The sequence below is a fragment of the Aptenodytes patagonicus genome, chromosome 3, assembly GCF_965638725.1.
Source record: "Aptenodytes patagonicus chromosome 3, bAptPat1.pri.cur, whole genome shotgun sequence".
In the NCBI taxonomy this organism is placed as follows: Eukaryota; Metazoa; Chordata; class Aves; order Sphenisciformes; family Spheniscidae; genus Aptenodytes; species Aptenodytes patagonicus.
This window is the reverse complement of record NC_134951.1, coordinates 72,687,312-72,710,418: the sequence shown is the minus strand read 5'-3', so window position 1 is coordinate 72,710,418 and position 23,107 is coordinate 72,687,312. Positions and strand designations below refer to the sequence as shown.

Sequence of the window (23,107 nt, the reverse complement as noted above, 5' to 3'; positions counted from 1 at the left end):
GTGTTCGTACTATGAGGTCACCACGGCTGTAATTAGCTAACAGCCAGCTGCATTTCCCCTGTAGTTATGGGCCAGCAAAAACCCCAGGAGTCAGGTTTGCCCATGAGGGCAGAGTTTAACTCTACATTGTTGAAATTACACATATATACTGACATGGGTCTTGCATTTAGCGTCATACTAGGTCTCACTCCGTGTCTATCAAAGCATCAGTAAAGAAGCCCCATCTGTGAAGAGCTGGAAATGTGGTTCCAGCAGGAAAGGAAAAATGCCCGAGCAGCTCTCCGCAGTGAGCTGGAACATGGGAAGAAAAACGGCACTTCTCAGTTTAGGGATTTTGCAATCATGCGGGTGAGAGCAAGCTACTGTCCAGGTCTTTTGAGTCTCAGTTGCTAGTGTTCGGGAACTGGGTACCATGGTGAAGGAAGCGCTGTGTCTCTTTGAGGAGCGGATCCATGCTGTGCCATTGTGTAGGAAAAGTAAGTATGACAAAAAGTACACATCGGGCACGGCAGCAGTGCTATGAACTTTGCGACAGAAGGGATCCGTGACAAATGGGTCACGGCGGTGTTATCTGAATGCCATCATCGTGGCACTCACAGCCCTGCTCTGCAGCTCTTCGCTCTGTGTCTCTTACAGCGATGATGATGAGGGTTTTGGTGGTCTGTGCTCTGAATGTTCTGTGTGGATAGATGCATACCCTTCCCCACCAGCAAAGCAAGTCTCTATTTTGTCTTTGGAACTTTACAAGTGGTTTTATGGTAACAACTAAGAAAAATATTACTTACACCTTATTACTCACGTTTCCTCTTGGGTGTAACTTGCAGCCTGATACTGCTCTTTACTTTGCTGGCCCATTGTTAATTTGTCCCTTTTGTGTGGTGGTTTTGCAGCTTGTATTATTTGCTATTTTGTCTGCATTTTATTTTAATGGGACAGTCCTTGTTTTCAGTGAAGTCAGTTTGGGACTTTGCTGTAATTCCACTGAATAATCTTATAAAAAGAAAACTTCTAGTACTGTGTTGCCCTATTTGTATGCTTGACAGGTTTAGATGGAGCAGTAACCCCTAGTTTCTATTTTACATGTTTACATGTAACATTTTAATTGAGAGTCTGTTTTGTTGTATACTGACTCCATCACCAGGCTTTTCAGTAAGATCTGCCTTTTGAAGCATGAGTATGATAAAATTCTTGTGTTAGTTTTTATTCTGTGGTATGTCAGTTTAACTGTTGTAGAAATAAGGATATTTTTATGACAAGGTGCTGTGTGCCGTGAAGAAGCTGTTGAAAATCAGCCATGCCAATTTAAATGTCACAGAAAATATTGTAATACAGTCTGACACTTTGCAGCATGAAAACGACAGACTTTGTAGAGCACGAAGTTCTCCTTGCCAGCTTTTGGGAGCTCAGTTAGACACCATTTTCAGTGTATTCACATTGAATAAGAAGAGCAGCTATGTCTTCTGTCTTACCATTTTTGGGTAGTGTGGGCAAAAAAGCAGCTGGTAACTCCGTATCGGTCTGCTCAAAAGCAGTGGCCGGCTTTTCAGAGCCTGGCTCAGCTGGTGCAAGAAAACTTCTATGGGAAATCTTTGTCGCTGACGCGTGGCTGTGTTGCAGAGGTCCTGGATGGGATTTGATAGCCTATGCGGGTCTGGGATGCGAGAAGCTTTAAATAAGAGCATAAGGGAACAGACCTCAAGGTGCTCTTGCGTGGATCACAGTCCTGTTGTGGTGCAGGCACTGTTCGCGGTTGGTGCCACCACTGTAGAAAAGGGACCGTGATGGTGCTGGCCCATTTCAAGCTGCCTGGTTGTGTGTTTCCCAGATGGAAACCTGGACAGCTCAACAAAAACTCCTCTTGAAGCATGGTAATGTGTTGCATTACTGGTTTCTAGCTTCCCTTTGTATATAGAGGGAAGCTTTTAGCTGCTGTGCGTGAGCGGTCTGCGTAGAACGCTTAAGTGAGGTATGAATTGAGCGGAGATGTTTCTAGCTGGTTTTTTTGCATGCGAGTTGTTGGCTTTGCATGGGAGAGGTTAATGATTTAGTTGGCAGTGGTTCAAAATGAAACTTATTTCTGAGAGTTGTGGTGAATGGAGTTACATCCAGTTGGCGGCCGGTCACGAGCGGTGTTCCCCAGGGCTCAGTACTGGGGCCGGTCTTGTTTAATATCTTTATTGATGATCTGGATGAGGGGATTGAGTGCACCCTCAGTAAGTTTGCAGACGACACCAAGTTGGGTGGGAGTGTTGATGTGCTCGAGGGTAGGAAGGCTCTGCAGAGGGACCTGGACAGGCTGGATCGATGGGCCCAGACCAACTGTATGAGATTCAACAAGGCCAAGTGCCGGGTCCTGCACTTCGGCCACAACAACCCCATGCAGCGCTACAGGCTTGGGGAAGAGTGGCTGGAAAGCTGCCCAGCAGAGAAGGACCTGGGGGTGTTGGTCGACAGCCGGCTGAACATGAGCCGGCAGTGTGCCCAGGCGGCCAAGAAGGCCAATGGCATCCTGGCCTGTATCAGAAATAGTGTGGTCAGTAGGAGTAGGGAAGTGATCGTGCCCCTGTACTCGGCACTGGTGAGGCCGCACCTCCAATACTGTGTTCAGTTTTGGGCCCCTCACTACAAGAAGGACGTTGAGGTGCTGGAGCGTGTCCAGAGAAGGGCAACGAGGCTGGTGAGGGGTCTGGAGAACAAGTCTTCTGAGGAGCGGCTGAGGGAACTGGGGTTGTTTAGCCTGGAGAAAAGGAGGCTGAGGGGAGACCTCATCGCTCTCTACAACTACCTGAAAGGAGGTTGTAGCGAGGTGGGTGTCGGTCTCTTCTCCCAAGTAAGAAGCGATAGGACGAGAGGAAATGGCCTCAAGTTGCGGCAGGGGAGGTTTAGATTGGATGTAAGGAAAAATTTCTTTACTGAAAGAGTGGTTCAACATTGGAACAGGCTGCCCAGGGAAGTGGTGGAGTCCCCATCCCTGGAGGTTTTTAAAAGACGTGTAGATGAGGCACTTAGGGACATGGTTTAGTGGGCATGGTGGTGTTGGGTTGACGGTTGGACTCGATGATCTTAGAGGTCTTTTCCAACCTCAATGATTCTATGATTCTATGATTCTATGTATCTAGGGATACACGTGTTAATAAAACAGTTTTTGTTTTTCAGATTGCCAGTGCTACGAAAATAGAGACTTCCAGCAAAGAAGTCTTCAGCTCATGAAGCAGCAAGGACAGTCTTGAGAATACACCCTACCCACCCTCCGTGCTTTCACCCCAGGATGCAGAGGGAAGCAAGGCATGCGGAGAGCAAATAAATTATGCAAGGTTTGTTTGTTTTTATTTTGTCGGTTTGTTTATTTCTGAATGTATAAATGGATTATGAAACGATTATAGGCCAAGGTCCAGATACAACCAGCTTAAAATTTGCTTCAGTCCCTGGGTCTTAACGTTTCATATTGGCTGGGTGCCTTTGAGGTTTTAGAGTCAACCAATAGTGAACACCAGCACTGGGGGGAACATAGGCTATCTGAATTGCTTCTCTCGAGGCATTCATCCAACTCCTAATGCCTCTGACTTCAAAATAGGTTGTATTTACAAAACTTCAGTCCAGACAAGCATCCAAATCTGTAAATAGCACAGATGCAGTTTTCTATACTTAACTTGAGGAGGAACTTGAGGAGGGAGAGGGAGGGGTTTAGGCTTTTTCCTGCCCAGCTATTAAGAGTGTTATGATGTGGTAGATGTCTGTCTATCAAAGGAGAGGGAATGGATGAGCAATTTCTGGTGTAGACTGCATCGTTCCAGAATTAGACAGAAAATTACCCGCGAAGAGATGCCCTACTTCTGATGTCTCACTGTCCCCAAAGGACAGAGCAGCATTAAAGTTTAGTTCTGGTGATCATCAGATGTCTTTCTGCTGTAGTCACAAACCTTATGCATGGCATATGAGAGAGGGAGACGCTTTGGTTGAGGGTTTGAAAGACCTGGTGCAACTGAGCTTATGGGAGGGCGGGTTTCCTCCATCCTCTTTAGTTTTGTCATGTGAAATAAAGGGGTTGTTTTAGAGATTTTAAAAGACTTAATCATGATGTTTTATAAAAGGGTGATGAGAGAGTGTTTATTCAACTTTTCATTATTTTTAATTGCTTCAACATCGTTTGCCGTTATTAATTGAAGAACTTCCACATTGTTGTCAATACTGTGCTATCTACTACACCATGTGTGCTACTAGTTAACACAAAATCCAGACGTGTTTGGGCTTTGTAGCAGGAATCCACTGCACAACCCTGGCAAAACCACCTTTTAGGAAGTTCAGGCCCGTGGGCAGTTCTGCACATCACAAAGTCCTAGGGAGCAGGATTGGACCTGAACACATCCAGTTCATCCTCACTCCCCAGGAGTTTGTCTGAAGCGATCTTAAACACATCCACTGGCAAGGGCTGCAGTTTCAGGGGGATTTGGTCTCATCCCGTGCTAGGACAGGATTGCTTTTCTTGCCTGACAAAACACCTTGGGGTGAAATTGTGCTGAATAAACAAGGGAACTCTCCAAGTTGCAGGTTTTTCTCTGACTGATGCACGCCAGGCAGGTGACTCTTAGAGCTGATTATTATATGATATTCAAACAGTTAAAAAAAATTAAAAAATATATATATGTTCAGTTCATTTTGTAACCCACTCATCTCTCTTAAAATCAGTATATAATGGAGCATTGCTATATTTTGTGATGACTTTAGAGTTCTGCCACTTGAAAGGAACTTAGGGCACCAATGCCACAGAAGTAAATATGCATGAGCTCTGCATTTGCTGTTCCTTGGTTAGTAGAGTATTTGACCCGTTCTTTTCTAAAACAGACAGATTATTTTTAAAACTAGCTTATATGTTCATGATATATTATAAAATGAAAATGGATTTGTAGGAGTGATCAGTGTTATGTTGAACATGATTACAACAGTCTAGAAGCTCTTCTGAATTTTGGAGTTTTCCTTCCTCAAAAAGGTAAAGCAATACAAACAAACAATCCCAAAATAGTCAACTTCTAACTGATTTTGAAAAAAGGACATCCGTGATGCTGTGCCATTGTGATTGATACAACTAGACTTACTGTTCTGCAATAGGCATGCTCTATTGCCTTGGTTAAAAGTGTCACTGAGATTTTATACACTGCAGCACTCATAAAAAGTCTTAATTTGTCATGTTAGTCAACCTGTTGTGGGCTTGGGTGTTTTTTTTGTTTTTGTTTCACCTGTATTGGTAAAAGGAAGTATTGGACCTGATTCTAAAATTTAATGAAACTAATGTCTGTTGGGGATTGGGTCCCACAACCATCAGAGCCTGTGGTTGGTTTTGCCATGTTTCAGTGCTGTGGGGTAGATGAACTATTTATTGCCTTGCAAGTTCTTCAGTTTTTTAACAGTCAGTATGTTTTGTTTCTTTTTGATTGTGATCACCTGCAGCTTTCCAAAAAGCAGTGAAAACCCAGAGCGAGTTTGTCAGTGGCAGAAGGTGAATTTGAGAACCGTGTGAAGACATGGAAGAGAAAATTACGGCATACAGATTCCTAATGATAAACATATGAAGAGCATCCTAAAATTATAAAGCAGTGTGGTGCATTAAAGCATTAATTTGCATTTTGGCTGAGGTATAGCTGCATTTTTGGACTGTCCCTTTAATTCTGCTCTGTTAATTACCTGCTGACCGGTTCCTGGGGTGGAAGCAGCAGGAGCTGTGCCTGCAGCAGTTCTCTGACGTAGTGGTTTCTATCAGACAGAGCAATGGGACTCCTTAGGTTACTTTGAAACCTGGGGTCTCCCACTGTAGACCAGCAGACTGACTTGAACAGGAATCTAATTAAAAAGTCCAAGATATTGAGTAAAGCTCACAAGTGCCATCTGTTCAGTTTTACAACCTGAAATTACTCGGTGAATCGCAGTAACAAGTTTGATTGTTCCTGCATTTGAGTTGCAGCTGAATTTTGCTACAGCAGATGGCCCGTACAAGCAGAGTTGTGCAGACTCTGTTAGTGTTAATAACCGCTTGGACTTCATTAAGTGTTCCAGCAAAGTATATATATTCTGGAGATAGAGGTGGTTTAAAACTTAATCTTATGAGGAAGGCATTGATATCCTGCAGGCCCTGTGCTGATTTACCAGCTTAGAGTGTGCTTGGAAGAGGCAGCATGTGCTGGGCACTAAGCAGGTACTTGGCAAGGCGTGCTTCCTTGGGCTCTGCAGGAGCAAGCCCTTCCTGGCTGGCTGGAGTTCCCACTGGAAGGAGGTACGTGGATCGTTTCCTTTGCAGGGCGGCGGGCTCTGGTTCCCCAGATCCGAGGGCTCTTGGTTCATGTGGCCGAAGAACCCGCTTGCTGCGCTTTGCATGTAGGCTTCAAAGTATCACTCTGCCTTTGAGCACAGCTAAGAAGACACAAGCACGCAAGCCCATACTACACACCGACTCTCAAGTTGCTCTGGAGAGTGATTTGTTGTGCGTGTGCGAGGTGTGGAAAACCTGAGTTAGGAAGAGAGCTGGTTAGCATGAGATATGGACGTACTGAAGGTGGTAAGAGTGAAGTGCCTCTTGGTATGTCTTCATGCTGGATCTTCAGTGGTGGTGTAGCCTGAGGAAGACGGACACCTGATTTTTCAGAAGAGCCTCTTTTGAAGCAAAGCTGATGTATAATTGGGATAAGTAGGTCACTGTGTGCTTACTTTAATAGCTGTTTAATTATGATGCAGCATTGCTGGCATATGCAGTAAGACTGTGGACTCAGATGTTTGATTAAGATATGATCGTAACTCCATCTGTAGACTCTTGCAACAAATTGTTCCTAGGTTAAAGTAATTAAAAGCAAGGCTTGGTTCTTTATCTCCTTTCCAAGTGAAAGTCTTACTAATGTGGTTGATTGGATGAGAAAATGCCAAACAAAAGTCTGTAGACCCAGGGGGGAAAAAAAAAACAAACAAATTTGTGATAGAATGACCGGGAAACTAATCAAACGTGGGGAGAAGGACACGCACCAGTGCTTTCACATAAACTGTGGAACAGAGCAATCTTAAAAACACTTTCAATAACATATAATGTTGGTACCAACAGTGTACATTCAAACTTCATGTGAAACAAGGTAGGGACAGGGGAGAAAGAAGCTTTGTGGCTGTTTGGGCAAGCCCCTGTGACTGATGTTCAGGTGTAGTCTAGAGGAGGAAAGGTTCAAAACGGGCTGAGGAAGCGGAGGAAAACTGAGGGAAACCTTGTGGCCTGCTGGTTAAGCTCTGTATTCAGGAAACAATTTCTTATTGACAGGCAACAGTGGATGAACTCAGTAAACTCAGTTACTGATTTTCTAAATAATCAATCTGGTGTATGCATTTTTTGCAGTGTAGCCCTAGAAGGAATATATAAGGCCATAAAGACTTCAAGGTGAGATAATGTTTGTATCTCCAAAGCTGGCTAGCTGTAGTTACTGCCTATCCTTACTTTCTAGCCATACGTTAATTTCCCCGTTGCCTCGGTGTTCTCTGTCACAGCCTCATCCTCCACTGCCTGACAGCTTGACTGCACTGTCAGCAAGGATCATCAGCCTTACTAAAGAAGACACCGAAAAGTTAGGCATGCCTGACAAAGCTTAATGGTGCTACCCTCCAGCCATGGGGCAGCTCTCCCTGTTACGTATATCCAGTTTGACACTTCTGTAAGCTGGCACTGCTGGCAAGACACTGAGATGAAAGGAGCAAAGTGGCACCTTTCCCCCGTGGAGCTGTTGGGGTGTGTTGTGGGAAGGGGAACACAAGTTCCCAGGGGGAGCGCGGGGTGCCGACCTGCAGCCCTGCCAGGATAACTGCCTGTGTGCCCGCTCTTGCTCTGCGGCCGGTGAGATTTAGCTCATCCTTCATGCCGGAGAGCTCATCCTCCTTTGCTGTAATGCGAGGTGGCAGGGGCTTGGTGTGTGTAGGTAGTGTGGCGGATACTCGGTAAGCATCACACCAGGTTTTTCCTGGTCTGTGTGGCCAGGCCTTGAGCACAAACGGTGGTGCTCTGTGCGTGAGCATGAGTAGTGAGGAGGAGTATTTGTGTTCATATTTCTCTGAGAGGCATTTTAACTGAGCTCACTGTCAGTCAAGGTAGATCATTGTTCTCCCACCTGAGCCTTACCACTGTGATCAACAGGCTACAGACATCCCCGCTCGAGGTTCTGACAGCTGCTGCTTTTTGTCTGCTCAGAGATGTACTTTCCTGCTGAGGATGAGCTCTCATTTCTTCTCCCTCCTTCCAATGTCCTGTGAAACCTTAGAGCATAATCTGCCTTCCCTACTGAAATATTGTCTTTTATCCTGATATGTCAGAGGGGTCTTTTTTTTTTCTTCTTAAAATTATGTACATCAAATGTTCTCTACAGTCTTCAGCTGAATTTGCATATGGAGCTAATCTGTTAAAAACCACGTTCCGCTTTCATATTGGAGAATGACGTATTTCAAAATTGTTGACTGTGTAATACAGGATAATGTTAAATAGGGTAGCAAAATGATCTTGGAAATAGAATATCCAGAAAAGAAAATGATAGCGGATATTGAGTATTCTCACTTCAAAACAAAACCAGTGTTTCTTGTTCACATGCTCATGCCTTGCACAACCTTTGAAAGGTTTGTGGACAATATTAAAAAGAAATCTGTGTTGTTTTTTTTTTTTTCTGTCTAAAAGACAATATTTAAGAAAATGTCTCTCCGTATTTGCTGTTATAGGCAAATGTAGTGCTTAGTCCAGTCCTAATGTTGCATACATTTGCGTGACTTGCATTTTTTCTTACTTTTCTGTCTGGCATGTTCTTGGCATTTAAAAAACAATTATTGATGGATCTGAACAAAACAGGTGTGCTAAATTTAGGATTTTTAAACATAATTAAAAATACTTTTTTTTTTTTTTTAGGAAAACAATATATATAATAATTCAACAGTCTGGAGTTCAGTGTACTTCCCTGTAGCAACACTAATCAGGTAGAAGTTTCTACAATGCTGCAGAATTTAGTTTTCAGGTGGCTGGGCCAGTAAACGTAGTCTCAGCTCATTCGTTAAGGTCTTGTGTGAAATCTCTGCTTTTCATATACTGATACCATTGCTGTTTAGGTTGCCCATAAGTGGGTAGTTTGTGTATGAGTAACAGCTGTTGTTAAGAGTCCAGTATCTTATGAAAGACATTTGGCCTTTAGGTATACTCCTTCCTTTGGACCTACCAAGCCATTTGATTTCCAGAAATGTTCTTCCTTCGAAGTCTCTGCAGTATATCTGAGGAGGTGACAGTATAATTGCAAACCTCCCTTTCACTTGGGACCAGAGCGGAATTTGAATGGAAACCAAATGGTGCCACCCACTTTCCTGCATCGCTGATAAGGGATCTTGCACACTGATTGCTGAGGAACTTCCCTCTAACATTAAAAAAACAAAACAAAAAAACCCCAGTTTTAGGAAGTGCAGTGCTCTGGATTGAGTCACTGCAAAACTGAGTTTTAATGTTGCGGATCTTTTCCTGCACTGTTAAAATGCGGCTGGTGTAAGAGCTGCTGTGTTGTGTTTTGCTGGGCATGAAACAGCGGAAAGGGCAGGGCATGGTCCAAATCTGTATCGCAGGGACCGATAAATCAACTATCTAAGCATTAAACATTCAGCTTGTTGGCATATCAGAGATATCAGAGGGAGGGGCAGAAATGGCATGGAAGATCGGAGGCATCGGAAGTGTTGATTAAAGCAATCTTATTTATTGTTTTAGTTTTATATTTCAAAGCTTTTTCTTTACCGTTTTCTGCTTTATGAGTTGGCACAATGGATGAAATTCTGTCGCTATTGAAGTTAGCGGGAAGTTTGCCATAAGCTTTAATGGGACCAAGATTTCACCTGCAGTGTTGTAAGATGGTTTGGGTGTTTATACAGCATGTGTGTATTTTGTGATTTCTTGGTTTGTAGGTAATAGTGAAAGTGTTAGGTATCTTCTTCAGTTACCTGAAGAAAATTATACTTATTTTTACAGTGGAAGTTTCACCTAATTACAACAGATTTTGTACTGATTTTCTCAAAACTTCTTTTTGGTCTTCAGGAAAGGGTGGTTTTACTGGCAGACTGTCTTTCACTTAAGACAAAAATTGACAATATCTTTTGACAATATCTTTTGACTTTTAAGTTATACAGTAGTAAAACTAGCCTTATATTTCTTTGCTTATGCTATATTTCTTAGCTGACATGCTTTAGGTATTTCACCAGCTGTGTGACCTCAATGTACTTAATGCTAAAATTGCACACGAAATCTTTAGAGGAAAGGACTTCTGTCTCAAAACCAAAACAAAACAGAAAAGTGTCATGGAATGACATGGATGTTCTCCTGACTGCTGTCTTGAAACAGCCCTGCTAATTCATCTAGTGGATAAGGAAAAAAATCAAGAAATAATTACATTTAAAGTGTGTAATCTGCTTGTGTAGACCTCTGTGTATTCGAATTCATATAGAATACTTCTGGTCTTTCTCCTAGAAAATAATAGTATAAAGATGTCTCATTGATTCTTAGCCTAGGACACTGATGTCAGATGCATTTTTTTTTTTTAATATATTGTATACATATCTGCATATGTGGCTTTCATATATTTTAATTTCCATTAAAAGGCTGTATGAAGGGTGAGTGGGAACAGTAGAATATTGAGCAATAATGAGATAGTAGGCTGAGATATTTCTTCATTTTCTGGCTATTTTTAACTGATAAAATTTACTTAGATGAAAAGCAGTTCTCTATACTGTGCATTCAGTTAAACCCTCAAGAGCTATGTCCTAGCATTCCTTAATAAAATCCATGTTAAAATGTTATTGTGTTCATCTGGCTTCTAGGACGTGGTCTTCTGTTGCACGTTGGCAATCCTGACTGAAACACGATTATTTCTTTGCATCTGTTGATATCTTGCTGTAACCTGAATTAAGTGCTCTTGAGGGCAGGGACTGAATTTTTAGTTTGTCCACTACCTGATGCAGTAGGAGCTTGTGGGAAGGGAATGGATGCTTTTGAGTGTTAGAGCAGAATAACACGTGCTAACAGGATGGTATCTGAATGGAACTGGGGTAGTTCATAGAATCATAGAATGATAGAATGGTTTGGGTCAGAAGGGGCCTTTAAAGGTCATCTAGTCCAACCCCCCTGCAATGAGCAGGGACATCTTCAACTAGATCAGGTTGCTGGAAGCCGCGTCCAACCTGACCTTGAAAGTTTCCAGGGATGGGGCATCCACCACCTCTCTGGGCAACCTGTGCCAGTGTTTTACCACCCTCACAGTGAAGAATTTCTTCCTTATATCTAGTCTGAATCTACTGTCCTTTAGTTTAAAACCATTCCCCCTTGTCCTATTGCTACAGGCCCTACTAAAAAGTTTATTCCCATCTTTCTTATAAGCCCCCTTTCATGAGGGAGACAGACAAGGGGAAGACGAGAAAGCTCTGGCATGAGGCTTACTGCGACTTTTTTCCACGTGGCCTTCTTTTCCCCAGCCATTACTTGAGCATTCACCACACATTAATCTTCAGCTTTCTTGTTTTCACAGCTACTGCAGGTCCCCCCATCTGTCCATAGCCAACTGTAGATGAACCATGACAGTACTGAACAGTTAATACCCAATAAAGCATATTTCGAGGTGGCAAATAACTAACTATTCCATAGCTTGTTCCTTTGTTCGTCCTTTTCTCCTCTCAGGACCCAGAAACCATGCTGGAAGAGGGAAACCTTTTTGGTGCTTGTTCATTCCTTGCGTCAGCAGCATCTGGGTTGTTTCAGGAGCTCAGCAGATTGCTGTGCTAGAGCTTAGGAAATGATTGTAAGATGTCTGTGTTGGTTTATTTCCTGTGTGTCATTTCCTGTGATATTTCTACAGAATAGCCCTTTCTGTTACACAGACATAAATCACCTGCTGCCATAGAAAATGGAGCAGTATGTTACACATGCACACATGCAATGAGACTGTAGTGCTGTCTTCTAATGCTATTAAATATACTTAATATAGTGGTAGATTTCTAGAAAATCAAGAGTGAATTCCTGTGGGAGTAACAAAATAACAAATTTACGGATATTTGTGTCTCATTTTGTGATAAGTCTAAATGTATTTCTGTCTTCTGAAATGCTTTTGGAACAAGTTGAGTTTTTAGCTAATGTACATATCCTCTAGCTTTTACAGGCTGTAATTTCTTTACTGTTGGCTTTGTTCTCCCCAGAATATTTTTCATTTCTTCTTAAAATAATGTGAATTTAGATCAAAGTATTAGCAAATAGCACAGGATTGGCTGTATACCCAGAATCTCAAAATCAGTATTTATCCAGACTATATATAGCCGATTGATTAAAGTGGTTTCAGGTTTTGTGCAAGTCAAGAAGCTATTTATGTGTGTTGGAATAAAAGCCATAGTGTTGAACAAAGTTTTGATTATTCACAGAAGTTGGAAATGAAAAGATATTTGATTTCTAAGGCTTTTGTAGAATCAGTAAAGGAAGATTTATAGTAAAATCCAGGAGATGAAGGGTGGGTTTCCAAAGTTCTTCGGACTTCATGGGGGGAAAAAAACATAGAATGAAGTTGACATTTGACAATTTTTTAAAATTAATATATTACAAGGCCAGAAGTGATCACTGTGATCATCTAGTTTGATGTCCTGAATAACACAGACTGTGTGACCAGAATTTTTTTCTTTCTAAAGAAGCATTAGTTGACATATTTTTAATTTAAAAAAAGAAAACAGGCAGCAGTCCTTGATAGACTGCCTCATGATTACTGTATTTCTGTAATTCCCCCCAGACCTTGCTTTGCCTCTGCTGCTGCTGGTCACTGCTGGAGACTGGTTCTCCTAAGTGGACCTGTGAGCCTGACCCACCATGTCCCCTTCCAGGTTCTTGCAGAATGTGATGAAATAAGCAATATATGTTGCTTTACCAGCTGCTGCTTTTCTGCATGTGTTTTGGCAGACAACATACAATGTGAAATCCTTTCCTGCTGAATTAAGTGAGCAGCCTGTAAGAAAAGATGCAGCAATAGATCTTGGGATAGCTGAGCCCCACCATCCCTTGGCCACCATTCTGTCTGGAGAAGCCCTCTTCTCCGTGCGCCCATCTGTCTTCTCCCTGTCTTTCCCCCTCTTCCCCCCACCCTCCACTGGGGATAACGATACCACTTCAGCACAGCACTTCTGGGTTTGTAAATGAAAAGCCCTGTTCGTTATGATAATATGCCCCGTGTAATTGTTTGAACATGCTTTGCCAGGCAGTAGCAGGTGGCATTCAGCAGTAAACAGCCTGATTTTTGAACTAGTTATGATGGCAGAAAATTGTCGTAATTTCCCTAGACAAAGTCTTGGCATCACTGAACACTGTGGGGATTTTACCATCTATGAGATCTGGGTCAGCATTCATCCGCTGCTGTTTTTTTTCTTTCTCCCCTTGCCCTTGGCAAGTTTGAGGAAGATTTGCCCTCCTGGGGCAGCGATGGCAATCTGATTGTAGTGCTGAGCGTTGCCTCCTGCAACAAACAGTTATGGTTATTGACAGTCCCGGTCAGAACCATGCCATTGGTTAAAATGTTGTGAAATTTTAAAACCGAGGTTTTTAGAACTGAAGGGATTTGGAAACCTTATTACAGCAGTTACGGAGTCACTACTTCTGTCTAGACCGTGGAAAGAAAAGAGCAAGTGTTACACTGCGAAGTGGTAGCTTAGTTTTTGGCTAAAAAGTAACAAAATGTTCTGTATGTCATACAGAAAACTGACTTTGTCATGAAGATCAGTTTTCATTAGGAAAAAAAAAGTGCAGAACTGTACTGTCAGCTAGTGGATGTTTTTTTCCAAACACTCCTGCAAGGAGTGTATGGAAAATTTATACTATGATTTTTCCCAAAATGTACTCTAAATCTGAAAGGGCTATTTTAAAGCAAATACAGTATTAAAAAGTTTCAAAGCCATTAGTTGTAAGCTGTGCGTTATTTATTTGGAAATAATTGCTTTTGCCTAATTCCTGTAAAAATGGATCCAACCTGCTGACACTTGGAACAACGATTTTTTGTTTCATTTTGGCACAGTCGGTTACAGGAGGCTTTTAGCACCATTGTGAGGGATAATACGTCATTTCCCTCCCACGTTGCCTTTTTTTGCTAATTCGTCTTGTATATGTAACCTTCCTAAAGTGGCTTGGTCTTAGATGTCCTTATACTTAGAAAGCTTTCCCTGACATCTATACAAAGGTTTCTTCACTGAAAATCGAGCTGATTTATTTCTCATCTATTCTTGATGAGGCTGGCCAGCAGCTGATCCCAAATATCTTTATAACAGCCTTTTATATACTGAAAGAATATTCTGCTTTCCATTTTTTGTTCTCTTTTCTAAAGAGGTTTGTCCTTCCTTTTTAATTTCTTCAAATTGCCTATGTCTTTCTTTTAAATAACTGAACAAAGTAGTTCTCTAAAAGTTCCAACAATATTGATGAAAGATAGAATTATTATCTTTGATCATTTTAATAAATCAAAGAATATTTTTGTGTAAAAAAAAAAAATTCTGACGCATATTGTTTTGTGCCTTTATCTTCTTAGTTGTAGTGTTGTTCCTACTTCCTTCATGCACACCTGAAAACAAAAAGATGTACTAAAAGAAAAAAAAATAAAACCAACAACACAAAAATTATGATTTCCATGAGGACAAAAAATGTAAATTAATTTCCATTTATTTAAGGAAATTGTTTGAGCTACTCAAAGCTCATCATTTTTTTCCCCTACCTGTTGTCATCGTGATGTTTTATTCTGTGACTTATTTGTAGGGCGTGCTTTTCAGACAAATGGAAAAATGCAGACTTCATTTTGGTTCTCAGTTGCACCAGTGTGAAAGATACAGGATGGAGTTGTTTTGCTGGTAAAGATCAAGAACGTGTCACACGTTCAGAGGAGTTTATCACCTAAATTCAGCTATGTGCAAATACACAGTTGGGATATTGCTAGCTAAAGAAAGGAAGATGGTAGATGGCTATAATTGCAAAATGTTACGATGCGTTTATCCATTTAATTGGATGATGGGGCTTGCGTTTCTGTACCTGACTTCTACAGATCAAATCTCCCTCCTTGCACCTTTGAGAAGGAGAGTTGGGCTCTCGGCCCTTGTGCTGCTGTAGAGTCCCTACGTGAAAACGCATTCAGACGTTTTGGGTGAGATAATGGAGCATGTGGAGATGGGCTGTGCAGTATCGGGTGCGTCAGGGAGCAGCAGTGGTCTGGGGTGGGGTTCCTGTTGGCAGCCCCAGCCGGTGACAGGGTCTGCCTGCATCACCAGATAGAGGCCAGGAGCCGTTAGAGCAGCTGCAGGGAAGGGGGTCCCTCCCGGGGTCCCTCCCCCCCGCCCCGTGAGGCTGGCACCTGCTCGAGAGCCCATTGGAGGGGCTGTGCTGGTGGGAAGATAACTGTCCCTGGAAGGTGGGGGTGCCAAAACACATGAAGAGTTGTCTTTTGGGTGAGCCCTTCGTACTGCCCTTAGAAAAGGGCCTGACGGTGGCCTTCTCCCAGGTTCAAGTCTTTTGAAGCGGTTGGGCAAAGACCAAAAAAGGTCTGGTGCGAGGGGCGCAGGCAGGGATGCGAGCAGGGCTGGGCAGGCAGCACCTCTCTCCGCTCGCCTGTACACCACAGTTGCATGACAGTTTGCACCACCTCTGGAGTCCCTCTGCTTCTCTCAGCTGGTGGTTAGGACACGTTTGCGCCCGTCCTCTCTGTTTTCAGAGCAACAAAACCCCAGCAAGTCGGGTGTCATGGTGCATTTAGCCTGGGAGGCTTTCTGGGGGGAGGGAGGCAGCTATTTACAAATAACTATGTTGCAAGGGAAAACTGATCTTCACTTATTGTCTGATTTCAGGGCATCGGTGCTCTCTCTGCGTAATAAACAGTTCATATTCACTGCTTCATTTTGTTTTCTTTAATAAGCTGTTATAGTGGAAGAAAAGATAGCTGTTCAAAGATTATTCAAAGCTAGTTTTGATGCCACGGCACAGGCGGAATAAAGAAATATAACAGAAGTTGATGCTCCTGCTACTTGGGGTGGGCAGAGGAACTTGAAGTCCACAGATGTGAGTGGGAGAAGCCCACATAAACCTGCAGGATGACAGCATGGCCATCTGGCCATCTCGCAGGCTCAGATGTCCTCAGTTCTCCTCATACAAGAGATTTGTGGCACGCAGCTGTAGCACAAAATGTAACCCATATCCTAAAGGCCAGGTCACAAAAGCCAAGTGATGCAGTGAGATAAGCGTGTGGGAAGAGCCAGGCGGTTGCGATGGATGGGGCCATGCAGCAGAGGAGCTCCCCTCCACCAGGAGCTCGGCCCCCCTCGCTGCCCACATTCCTGAGCAGCTGGCTTCAAACCAGCGCCTGCAGCAGAAGGCTGCTTGAGGTGAACCAAGCGGGCACGACCTGACCTGCCGCGTCACCTCGCATGTGTAACTGGTTGGGTTTTGGAGACACAGGCTGCGGCGGGAGCGGGAAGCAGGGAGAGGAGGAGCGGTGGGGTGGCTGGCAGGGGCTGGAGGGAGCAGCCGTGTGTCGAAGAAGGGGAACTTCTGCAGGAGGGGGAGTGGGGATGGAGAATAACTGTTCAGCGGATGAAATTTGCGGCGCTGATTAAGAGTGAGGGAAGATGGGAAGAGGAGGTGATGGAGAAGAATAGCTAGAAAAAGAATACGGGAAGCACAGGAAAGAAAATCAATGCACAGTGTAGTTTGTGTTTTATAATTACTCGGTGAGCAAAAAGGCAACTATGAGATTAGTCTCTAAATGAGAGACAAAGCTTGCACGTAATTTGGACAGCTCGACGGCACCCCCTTGTTGCTCAGGTTGTAGCATACCTGAATTGCTACACCAGGCTATGTCCATGAGGATTCTTCTAGCTGTAGAAATTATTTGAATTTTCAATTAGGCTTTTCCTTGAAGAGAGGTATCTTTCTTGCAGTAATGCCCGTATGTGCAGATGTTTCTTATCTTCTTGGAGAAGGAAGTAGGGGAGTTATTTAAAGGCAGACAGGATACCCTTATCTGGTGCTCTCCTTTTTTCAATTACTGCAAGATGTGCAACTTGTCACAAAAGAGAAAAGGCTTATTTCCAGGAAAAGTAGCAGTTGAAAGTGTTGATGAGTATGTTATTGGGGAAAAAAACCCCCTGAAACAACCTCATAGAGTAGCTTATATCTTTTATTTTCATAGCAAGAGAGGAGGCATGCATATGTTCTGGCTGCAAGATTACTCAGAAGAGAACAGCTAGTATGAGTACCCAGCTATCTCTGGCACTTATTTAAAAGGGGATGAATTAGTCTCTGAAATGCCTGGGTCATTCCACTGACTGTAGCAGGAACTAAGATCAGAGGAGATGAATCCGGCCCCCCTCTTTCCTCGCTACTGGAGATGCCCGGTGCAGAAGAGCCGTTCAGCGGGTGTACGGGCGGCGCTTTGGCAAGGTTTGGGCTGCGTGGCAGAGCTGCGTGCTGTCTCTGAGTAGGAGCACGTACCAGCTCTCGTACACCGTTTGGTTGCTGCACAGATGGAGTCAAAATGGCATTTCAGGCTGACTTCTCCACGGTTGTTTATGGCTTGTAGCGGTTTCAGGAAACGCTGCAGTATTAATGTTGCTGGGATTCTTGGATGGTGCCATTTCCGTCACTTTGGGAGCCATTGTTCTGCTGTGTGAAGGGCTGCAGAGCATTTGCCTGACACAGGGACGGCAAGTTTGTGCTAAGACATACTAAGACTTTAATTTTCTTATGACATTTTTGCTTTGTGATCTATCACTCTGTACTTCTTATAGGGCTTAACCAGTAGCGTTTAATCAAAACCTTTGGTTAACACAGATTTTTTTTTTTTTCTTCTTTATGTAAGAAAAATCTGAAAATTTCCAAGGTGTTGTTTTCCAATGAGTTGTTTTTACAGACCACAGCAGCTTGTTGACATGTTAGCAGCAAACGTAAGCCTGCATGAAGTGGTGAGAACCTGACGATTAGAAACTGATCCGGGGGTTTATATATTTGCAGTGGATTCAGAAGAGGAAATCTCTCCCTTTTTCAGATGCAGAAAACTCATCTAGTATTACTACGCACTGCCTTACTGCAAGTTATTCTCAGTAGTAATACAATTATCAGCAGTCACAGTGATAGCAAAAACCTTCCACCAGCATTCCTGTGAAGTTGTGAATCACACTTCTGTTGAGATGCCTCTTGATAGACTGCATGAACAATGGTAGTTAGAGATATTTATGATGAATTGTAATATGAATTATCTTTGATTTGCAGAATATGTTATGTCTATTGAGCTAATGCTGCTTATAGAGATGGGGTTACTTGCTGTATTTACAAAGAAATGGTCTTGTCCAGTTATGTGGCTGGCCTTGTTAGACCTGCTTGTTAATCAAACAGTCTTAACAACCCCTCCCAGATAGAAGAAGTAATATTATTTTCAATTTGCCGTTGGAGAAGCTAAGCGTAATCAAAGGTGCAAACCGGTGGTATTGAATCTGGTATTCGAAGCCGGGAGCCGCTTCCTGCATAGGCAGTCTTTTGAGTAAGTCTTTATTGTTTCATGTGTGTTTTCCATTTTTGTAACTGTGGTTTCTCAAATCGTGGTTCATTAAAGTGAAATTAATCTAAAACCAGAATTTAGGTAGTTGTTGTAAGGCCTGGTATCTTCTCATTCGTTTGTACGGAAGTGGATGTGTTGGAAGGCAGCCTCTGCTGCCTGTTGCGGCTGTGTACTTGAGCGGGCGTGCAGGAACTGGATGTTTCTTCTGAATTATTTTGAAACTTTGACAAGGATATCATGAGTCTGAATAGATGCTGTTGCTTTATAGTTTTCTTCTGTGAAATACTGATCAAAGCAATAGCTTTAATTGTTGTAGGACATACCTGCCTCTCTCTCCTTACCTCGTAAGATCCTAGAGAAGGATTAAATGATGTGTTTATGGTGCTCAGAGGCACAGTACTTGGTTGGTATGAGCAGTGAGTCTCCAGCTCTTGTTTTTCACAGACTAGCTTGTTTCCAGGGCAGCTCCCAGGGCATTTTTGTGCAGCTTGGAGGGAAGCCGGGGTGGGCTTCTGGGTCACCCCCAGGATGCAGAAGTGCTGGGGGGGTAGCGGGGTGCAGAGGAGCAGTCCTGGCCACAGAGCGAACTTACAGACTTCTCCCTTGCGTTTTGCCACACTCAGGAATTGGACATCTGCTATTGTGGCTGTGTTGCTTTTAGGCCCAGCCTGGGGAGGTCTGCATCGCAGCAACAGCTTCTGCTTTCCTTTCTGGAAGCTGGCTCTTGGGTTCGGGTGTTCGTGCAAAAGTGGCCGTGGCCGTACCTGGTGTTCAGCTGGTGGCCAGCCTTGGCTCTGAGGTTGCTGCCTGCAGGTGGCTTGCTTATGTAGGTGCCTGTGCCCGGGATTGGCCTGGGCTGGCTCCTGTACATCGGGAACCGTGCTCCTCCTGCTGTGAGGCTGCTCAGAGTTGAACTGCGGAGGAACAGAGAGGAGGAGGGATGGGGAACGACATGAAACATTTGTTTTAGAGACATCTAAGTTTTGTTGAAAATTGGAATTGAACATTTGTATGCACTTAATTAAGGGGGGGAAAAAAGTACAGTTTTATTGTGACTGGCATAGCTTGTGATGATGCCATCATGGACTCACACGTCGCCAGAAGCGAACACATAACAGGAGGAGAGCGACTGTGTGGTCCCTGCGGGGGTGGGCAGCAGGCGAGAGCTCTGCGAGTTGCAGGGCTCGCTGCGGCAAAGGTCTTGAGGTGCAGCTGACCGTCTGCTTCTGCTGTTCCCTGCTGGGTCCCAGGGTCAGACCGACATATTCTTCTCTCTTGTCTTACTCCGTCTCCTCTGGCTACTCGGTCCTTCCTCTCTTTCTCAAGTACGTCGACAAAGGTTTTCGTTTTAGTGAGTGCTTTTGTTCGCAGACAAGGAGCAAGGTACTGTTGCCCTGGCTGCATACCTACCCAAAAGTCAGCTCCAGGCAGCGTGTTCTTCTACCCCTACTTATGGGGCAAAAACCTGAGTCATGTTGAACTATCTGTTCTTAATAACCTTTGATTAGAAAACGGCGACACCTTCACTGCTCAGCACGAGGCTAGATGTGTGGGCTGCGTCCCACGCAGGCCGGGGAAAATGGCAATTTCCACACCCCACACACCCCCCCAGCACAGAACATGCTGTGTTCTTGCGTGTTATTATTTGCACTTCACAAATTCTTCTCCTGCTTGACACCATGGAAAACAATGCTGTTTTGTTTTCGTGCTTTCTTTTCTCTTGGTCAAATGTTTGTGTTTAAGACTTGATTAGTTAAAGCACTCAGGAAAATTAACTCAAGTAGAGCCTGCCTTTTTTGATGGCAAAACAAAACGAGGCGGTTTGAGTGGAACCAGCGTTTATCTTGCTCACAAATGAAGGCTCAGATAATACTCTGCATATTGTTATTGTTTTCTTTAAGTGCTTTTTTGGGTGCATCAAATGCCTTAATATGCAGCAGGCATCATCAAAAGCTGGCCTGAAACGCTGCTTTCAGCAATGTTTGCTCATTCTTAATGACTTTTTAGTAGATCAGTTGAGTAATTTCGGCAGCAAGTTTCCAGCAGATTGTGGATCGCCCTTAGACACCCGTTGTATGTATTTAAGAACCATCTTTCCTCTGTTTCTCACCTGGTGGCTGGAAACATGTTTTGCCTCCGGTTAACTCTGCAGTCTGGCTTTTTAAAAGAGGACATCTGACATCGGTAACATTACCTCTGTTATCATCGCTATTCATTAACTTTCAATGGTGCTAGTTGTTATCTTACAGCATTTTGTGATGGGTAACATTACCCGTCAGCCCAAACTGCCAGTTGCTTCCCTCCTGAGGGCATCGGTGGGAGGGGAACCAAACCCCCACCCCCCGCCCCGAGGCAGGGGGCAGGGGTCCCTGCAGGGTAGGCGTGAGGGTTTTTTGTCCTTGCAAAGACTGTGACAGAGCTTCAAAGCGAAGGCTTTGTAGCCTTGTGCCTGTGTGCTCCCCTCCAGGCTTCCTGGGCTTTCCTCAGCCCACCAGGACGGCCCCCAGGCTCCTGGGTGATCAGAGGAGGACACGTTACTGCTGGTAGGAAAATGGTAGCGTGCATTGTTTAAAATAAAAAAATGAGGATTGCAATGGGGCAAATCAGTCTGGAAACTGTCCTGGCTCTAAATGTGGCCCTAGGTCTCTGTTACCTGCAAAATGTATGTTGTCCTTTTCCCTCCCTTTTTTCCTTGTCAAAGTCACAGACTGCACTTTGGTCCTACCAATTTATTTCAATCTGTGGAAATATTGAGATCTCTAGCTTTTTTTGTCCACTTAACGAATTTAGCAGAACAGGGATTTTGGTGGCACCGGTCATGAAAATACTGAACCGAGCTGTGCGTTTACCTGACAAACATCTGCAGAGGTTTCTGGGCTCAGTCCATGTTGCAGGCTAAGTAGCTGTGTCATCGTGAATTAGACATAAATATCCCCAGGACGAAGGTTTCATTAGGGGGCCTGCCGAGACCTGCTGCCTCGAGCCCCTGCCAGCTGCCGGTGCAGTGGCTGGCAGTGCTGGCAGGTCCCGCGGTGAAGCAGCTGTGCCCTCCGCCACCACGGTCGCGGGGCTTCACTCCTGGGATGAACCGTGAGAAAGGGCAAACCACCCAGGGCCAGTCAGGTCAGACCCTTAAAAACTCGGAGGGCATGCTGGGCTGTAAAAATCTAGTTAATAAGCACTCTGTTTTAGTGGTGGAACAACGTGCAAGACCTCTAAAAATCTTATTTATTTGCCATCCCTGTTGTAGTACAAGTCAGCGTCACCTTTTTGGTTTTTATTTTCTTCTCTTTCGTCCTCAGATTATTCCTGCAAACGAAGAGGAAATAATTCTGACAATCATTTATTGAAGGTAGCTAATAAAACAATGGAAGGATGTAGGCTGAGGCATAAATGGGATACTGTGACAGATGTAGATGATTATTAACCAGCTGATGTTTCCGCAAAGGCTTCTAATCATAAACACAGCGTGGAGTGAATCTGGGTGTATTAATAGCAAAGGTTTTATCTGAGTGTGGGCTTTTTCTTTAACATCCCATTTCCTGCTTTAATTGATAGAGTGTGAAGCTTTCATACAAATAATTTGGAAAAGATTATTTTGCATCTCTGACATTAAGTACATGGTACAGGCCAGGAACAACATGTTGCAGAAGGATTTCTTGAAAAGGACTCCTACAGTGATGCTTTTTTAGAGATGTGACTAGTGACAAATGCTAAACTCGGTGATACAATAAAGCCAAGTGGCTGTGGTAGAGGAATACCTATTTGTGTCTACACAACCTATGTTTTAATGTGACTATGCAAGAAAGAGGAAGATATTATCAGAGAGAGATCATTATGCTGCAAAACTTGTGGGCTACGCTTCCAATTTTTCCCTGGCTTTCTATCAAATATCCTCTTCTTTAGTTTGTCTCATACTGTCCTGCGTTATGTTTTGGGAAATATAATGCTAGGTTTGTATTGTAATCACTGGCTTAGAGTTGAAATACTTTAAATGTGCACCTTTCTTTCTGAGGCTCTGCTACAGCTTTGGCCTATCGCTCTCCTTTTCTGAATTTCTGAGGGGGGAATAAAAAGGTTAAACAGAAATTACCCAAATAGAGCGATGAAAGCTCTATTTAACATCTTATACTACAGCTTGCAAATACTGAGTCTTGATACCATTTGCAAGCATAAACAGTTTGTTTGCCTTACAGCAGCTGGTATTTTTGATGTGTAGAGTGGTTGCTTGCAGTGGGAATAAAATGGGGTAGAAAATGTTGAGGGAGGGAAATATCATTATACTGCTATAATACATTAAAAAGACAATATGAGTGCCAATGCATGTGTTGTTTGAATAATAATTTGTATTCTGCCAGTATCAGCCAATACATTTCAGACATTTTGTGACAGGAAGGGCCCCACCTTAAAATTTGAAAATAAGGGAAAATAGCATAAGTTTAATCAGAAGATATGGACAGGAACCAGTTTCTTCACCGGTCACCCCCAGCACTCCAGAAATGTGGTATAAAGTGTAAAGCCAAAGG

At 43.5% G+C, this 23,107-nt stretch overlaps 1 protein-coding gene across 1 annotated transcript in view; it reads left to right on the top strand.

The window, feature by feature from the left end:
- The first annotated feature begins 3,171 nt into the window (after positions 1 to 3,171).
- TIAM2 (TIAM Rac1 associated GEF 2) overlaps positions 3,172 to 23,107 on the top strand; it is a 148,269-nt gene continuing 128,333 nt past the window's right edge. The window contains exon 1 of the mRNA XM_076333810.1: positions 3,172 to 3,314. The gene's annotated coding sequence lies outside the window, so the exon portion shown is untranslated. The remainder of the gene's footprint in view (positions 3,315 to 23,107) is intronic.